The sequence below is a fragment of the Xiphophorus hellerii genome, chromosome 15, assembly GCF_003331165.1.
Source record: "Xiphophorus hellerii strain 12219 chromosome 15, Xiphophorus_hellerii-4.1, whole genome shotgun sequence".
Classification (NCBI taxonomy): domain Eukaryota; kingdom Metazoa; phylum Chordata; class Actinopteri; order Cyprinodontiformes; family Poeciliidae; genus Xiphophorus; species Xiphophorus hellerii.
Window position 1 is genome coordinate 291,819 of NC_045686.1, and position 6,566 is coordinate 298,384.

General features: G+C 40.3%; 1 long non-coding RNA gene across 1 annotated transcript; it reads left to right on the forward strand.

Annotated features, from left to right (window-relative positions):
* Nucleotides 1–1,403: 1,403 nt before the first annotated feature.
* LOC116733696 (uncharacterized) lies at nucleotides 1,404–3,543 on the forward strand. Its single transcript, XR_004342090.1, has 3 exons — nucleotides 1,404–1,689; nucleotides 3,142–3,288; nucleotides 3,390–3,543. It is a non-coding gene; the product is annotated as an uncharacterized LOC116733696 (long non-coding RNA).
* The last annotated feature ends 3,023 nt before the right edge of the window (nucleotides 3,544–6,566 follow it).

Here is a 6,566-nt window from a genome sequence, read left to right on the forward strand (position 1 = left end):
GATCTGATTCCAGCTTTTAAGGTTTTTGTGATGTGAAAGTAATAAAACTAAAACTGCAGTGGTGGGCGCTAATCTGCTAATCTGCTAATCTACCAGTAGCTGAGCTAATGTTTTGTTTAGCGCTTTAATGTTAGCTTCCACTAGATACTGTATTGTAATTGAACTTTAGCATTAATGAAACTAACAGTCATGACTAGTGCATCAGCATTAGCAAAGCTAAGCTAGCATTAGCATTGTTAGCATTAGAGGAAGTAATGTTTCTGGTTAGTGAAACTAAACTTTGGTGTTAGCACATTAGCGTTAGCTGAACTCATGTTTATGATTAGCGTTTTAGCATTAATGGAACAATATAAATGGTTGCTGCATTAGCATTAGCACAGCTAACCTGTTAGCTAGCGGTGCCCACCACTGATGAGCAGTCATTGAAAACAGACCAAATTAATCAAGTTCAGCTTTAAACAATTGATTCCAGATTCAGACAGAAACATGTTGGGACAGAATCCGGATCGGGTTTAACTGAGATGGTGAGGGAGCAGAACCAGCTGGGAGCAGAACCAGCTGGACGGTTCTGATCAGATTTATCTGCCAATGTGATCAGAAAACTTCTGCACACCTGTACAGATGTCCTCTGCTCTGATTGGTTGGTTCCGACTGAACCACTCCTAGTTGACCCCAAAGAGACCCGGTCCAGAGTCGGGTTCTGATGGTCGGGTTCTGATGGTTTGTCCCCTGAGGGGAGGAAACCAGATGTTCATGTTTATTGTTGTGTATTTATGGGATGTTTCTCCTATTTCACTTTTTATTGTTCTGAATGTTTAGATGTTCTCTGGTTCTGGAACCCAAAGTCGGTCCAGCTGAACCGGAACAGAACCCTGTCCTGAAGCTGATTGGTTCCAGACGACATGATGTCACCATGTGACCCCGTTTGGGTCGGGATGTTCCGGTCCAGCGGAGCTGGAATGTTCTGCTCTTTGTTTTCTGGACAGTTTTTGTTTGGTCAGTAAAACTGGACCAGAACCTCCGACTGAACCCGGCTGCTAGAACAGAACCTTCAGTCCAGAACCTTTGAGTGGTTCTGTCACTTTATTTCCCCCATCCTGCGGAGTAAATATTAATGTTTGTGATCCTGGAGCTGTAAATGTTCTGAGTATTTATGCTGACCCGTATTGACCCGGTTTATTTTTCTAAATAAAGATCCGTTCTCCAGCCCAGCCGCTCCGTCTGGTTCTGTTCTAGAAATATCAGTGATGGTCTGCAGCTCAGATTCTAATCTGAGAAAAAAGAATCAGGACTAGGAACGTCTCCAGTCTGGTTCTGGTTCTCCTGGATCCTTCGGCAGAGGCGGAGCTAGAGGGGGGGCCGGGGGGGCCAGTGCCCCCCCAGCCATCTGATTGGCCCCCCCAGCGGCCCCCCCGAATGATCGACATGTCACGACACCCAGTCATTCCTTCACAGTAGGTAGCACTATGTACCACAATGGGTTGTGACACTTGTGACTGTTGTGACTGCTCAAAAGCAGCAGGGGGCGATATGCACCATTTACGTTTATTGTGATACACCATTTGGACACAACAGAGTTGACCCAACAGAAGAAGAGAAGGAGAACCGCGAAGAGACGATAGAGAAATATTGTACATCTAAGAGGAATACAGTCGATTTGACTCCAAGACGGATAATCTGACTTCAAAGGTAAGTTTTACAATGGTTTACTACTACCAATAAAAAAACCCCGTTAAAAACATTTTGTGCTCAGCCAGGAAATAGTTTCTGGTAGTTGAGTTACTACTATAAGTTGCGAGCATCAAGCTAACAATGCTACAGCTATAGACATACGTAGACGCCGACTTAGTGAGCGAGTCGGCCAGTTGCTATGATACGTCACGTCTGCCAGTCAGACTCAATGCACGCAGAAGCAAAAAGTATTGTAAAGACGCTGACGTGTTTCAGTGTGTTTACCACTCACGTCTGCCTGAACAATGTCGGGAGGATAAATACGGGAAGTAAAAAAAAAAGTATCCAACGTGGTGCATGTGTTATCAGACAGAATGGATCACGACATTCCTGATTATATGACCTGCCAAAATCCTCTGGTCTGTAATGCTCTTTCTTTCTAACAGCGATTTCTTATTAGCTCTCGCATTAAATAAAACTATACAGAATGAAAAATGTTAGCTATACTAAGAAAATAAAAATCAGAGTAGTTACTTCTGGCCAATATAATTACATGGGAAATATTTATTGGCTCAGAAGCTGTCGTTTGGCCACAAAGTCAAGAAATTCTGTTCATAAAATTGTGTTCTTTCTTTCTTACCTGTGAAAGGTAATGCTAATGGAGCCAGCTTGTACTATAAAATGAGTGAAAAAACTCCACACAAGTTCCCCACTGACATTTGCTATTTTTACTAATTCTTTTCTAAACATTTTCTATGAAACGGCAACACTTTGTTAGAGGTTCCGTTTCCCCTAGGAAAGGGCATGAACTTGTGACAATTTAATCTGTTACTCTTTTTGCTTTATTATGTTTTCCATGAAATGTTTAATTTATTTAAATTCTTATGTGTTTAGCTTTGTCATTTTCTTTTATGTTTTCTTTTATCTTATCGCTGATGTTTAGCACTTTATTTCAGCTCTGGCTGCTGTTAAAGTGCTTTATAAATAAAGTCGATAATGATCATGAACAAAAACAGGTTAGTCGGTCCAGTAGCTGAGAAGTTTGAATGCTGAACATACAGCCACAGTCTGTTTCCCCTGACCTACACACTGGAAGTGGGGATCTATTAACACTAAGTAATAGGAAGTGATACTTGGCATAACATGACTGGCTTGTTTTTTTTCCTAGGGTCAGTTGAGAATGAAAAGACAGGGAGGCAGGATAGACAGCTTCTTTATAAAAAGAAGCAAATCGGGCACAGATCAAACAGGGTTCAGCTCTGACATCAGCAGTCCTGGTAGCTCATGTCCTGAGAACAGTCACGAGAAAGAAAGTCTGGCAAACACCAATCCACCATCACCAGGTCAGAGTATCTACAGAAACAGTCAAATTCCTGCCCCGTTTTAGGTTATTTTTACTTGCTGGCTTCTGCTAATGTGTTTCTTTAATTGTTGGTTCAATTATGTTAATGTACTGTTTTTACAACGTAGTTCCATCAAAGGAGGAGTCTGAAAACACAGAAAGCTCTGCGCCTGACCAGGATGATGATGAGCCAGAAGGGGCAATTGCAGGAGATACCACTGATCTCTTCTCAGCAGTGTCCAGCACTCCTTTTGCTTTTCCAAAAGGACCCAGTGGTAATTTTACTTACACTAAGACCTGCTTAGTAGCTGCACAATTTACATGACATAATGATCATGTAAATTATGTGTACATAACCATTGTGTTTGTATTCCAGATATTTCAAAGTCAAAAGAACAGGGCCCTGTTCAGCCAAGTTTGACAAACTTCCCCAGAACTCAGCATGGAACAAGAAAGAGAACTTTTCACAGCTCCTGGTACAAAGACTATTCTTGGTTAGAATATTCTGTTATTAAAGACTCCTCCTACTGCTTTGCCTGTAGGCATTTTTCTTTGCCTAATGCACCAGATAGTGTCTTTGCTTCGCATTCCGGCTTCAGTAATTGGAAAAAGGCATTGTCCAAGGAGTCTGGATTTAAGCTTCACTCAAAGTTAGAGCACCATGTAAATGCAATGTATGCATGGAGTCAATATAAAAGGGCTAAAAGGGCTACTTGTACCAATGATAGTTTAGGAGTCAGTACATTTGGTCATAGCTGCATTAAGTTCGAAAATAAAATGCACATGTAGCATCTATTAAATAACAGTTTCCATAACATACAACCTTCTTTTTTGAGATATTGTAATTGTGAACTGTGTGACACTGCATTCTCATTGTAAGTCTTGTCTTGTTACAATGGTGTCATTTAGAGGTTAATGTCCACTTATGCTTTGTGTGGCATGCATTGATAATAAACTGCAAATTACATGAGCAAATCTCATTTCATGAGTCTTTATTTATATATAGTATGTGAATGAAAGTACTTTTACTGTATTGTCATTGTCATAGTCAGTGGACCCCTTACAGATAGCCCTGGCCCCCCATTCGCCCCCCCAGAAATAAAAGTCTAGCTCCGCCACTGTCCTTCGGATCAGATCCATCACCGGTTCTAAAATATTCTGGTTCTCCAGAATATTTTAGAACCGAACTCGTCTGTTCGGTGTCGATATAAACTGGCTGTAATTGATGTAGAGCTGCTGGCAGAAGAATCGTTTGGCTGAAGGCCGAGCGTCTCCGTTTCCATGGAGATGATCGGCACAGCGATGGATCCCGACCCGGAAATAAAGTTCAGTTAGTTCACAAACATCAGAACAGGAAACTCACGATTTTCATTTAAATGAAATCCAAACTGAATATTTAAGGTCTGATGACTTTGCATAAATCAAAAATCAATCAATCAATCAAATTTTATTTATAGCACATTTCAGCAGCAAGACATTTCAAAGAGCTTTACATCATTACAAACACAGAAACACAAAGCAACATAGAATCAATAATCAAAACGCAGCATTAAGTCAAGTTCCATCAATAAATTTGTAATTGATTACATTTCAAATACAATCCTAAACAGGTGGGTTTTTAGTTGAGATTTAAAAGAAGTCAGTGTTTCAGCTGTTTTACAGTTTTCTGGAAGTTTATTCCAGATTTGTGGTGCATAGATGCTGAAAGCTGCTTCTCCTCGTTTGGTTCTGGTTCTGGGGATGCAGAACCAGAACCAGAACCTGAGAGGTCTGGAAGGTTGATACAACAACAGCAGATCTTTAATGTATTGTGGTGCTAAACCGTTCAGTGATTTATAAACTAACAACAGGATTTTAAAGTCTATTCTTTGAGCTACAGGGAGCCAGTGGAGGGACTTTAAAACTGGTGTTATGTGCTCTATCTTCCTGGTTTTAGTCAGAACGCCAGCAGCAGCAAATAAAGAAAATGTATTTCAGAAATCTTTATTGTACTTATTCAAACGAACAATTATTGGCAAACTTATTACTTAATCAAAAAACAGAATGGAGAGTGAAGAGTTTTAATAAATTAATGACATTTCAATAATTTCATCTATCTATCTATCTATCTATCTATCTATCTATCTATCTATCTATCTATCTATCTATCTATCTATCTATCTATCTATCTATCTATCTAAATTGTGTTTCTCTAAATTATTCTATATTAAGAATAAACTAGAGATGATATACATCGTGCTATTAACATTAGCTTTAGTAGAGGTAGAGATACAGACTGTTGTTTCTAGTTATGCCGGTTTCACGTTGCATTTGGACTGGAAACTCAGATCTGGCAACCCTTCCGAACGGCGCCATGTTTGTTATTTATGAGCGTGAGGCGCATGCGCCGTGCTGGATAGCGACATGGCGCAGCTTCGTCATCGTCGTTTTAAAAAAGAGGCGGCTCGCTCATTAACTCTGAACCCGGATTGAAAACTGGATGTTCCTGATCTCCCAGGACTCCGACTGAGCGGCCAGAATAAGTTACTCAGAACTTTTATGATTATCCTGAAATCATCTCCGTTTTGACGGAGGCCTCCTAGTTTGGCGCCTTGTACTTGACCTGCTGAAGATGTGAAGGCCAACAGGCCGCGGAAGCGCCATGTTTGAAACCGCTGCTTGTTTTTCGGTAAGTTATTTACCGAAAAATAAGTTGCATGTTTTTTTCCATTATGGAGTTATGGAAGCTATTTTTGTGTTTAAACAGCAGCAGAAGAGGAGCGACCGTCTCAGCGCGGTTCGTTTGGCTGCTGACTTACCTGAAATATCTGAGAAGAAAAAAATGGCGTCTGGAGCTAGCAGCAGATCGATTATGGATATTAAGGCGGTCTACAATGAAGCTGAGGATCCTTCAAGCTGCTGGGGATCCACCCGACCCATCAATGGTTGGTTTGTTCCAGCAACTGTTCCGATGGTGGGTTCAGAAGACATCTCAGAGTAAGATCTGCTGCTGGTTTGATGCTAAGGTAATGCTGTTGTTGAAGACCTAAGTTAGACCTCCTCCTGATTTGGTTTGATTCTCTGTTGACAGTCGATGAGCTGAGAAGGATCCTGCTGTTGAAAATCCTTCTGTTCATGAAAAATCAGGTTTTTCATGAATCTTAATGTTTCGTTGTGAAATATCTGAAGTTTTATATCTTTTTCTTTAGGATATTAATTCAGCACAAACCTCTGATATAAACAGAAACTTTCTGTAAGAAGGAAAGAAATAAAAAAATACATCCAGACTATTTGGACTATTTCTGAGTTATTATTGGGGGCAATAAATCATCTGGCAGTTTAAACTGTGTTGTTTAAAGGGCCGTTTCCATCTCAGCCTGACAGACAGACAGAGTTATGAATAAACATTGAGGCTCTTTAAATGTGTATACGTTTGAAATATTAAATTGACATTTGTGACTGTATGCAAAATAGAGCAGCATATTGGAGGGAACACAAAGCAGGTTTCCTCATGTCCCTTACAGGGCTCCGTATGAATACTTTATGTTTACATTAATTCTGTATTATTTGTGTT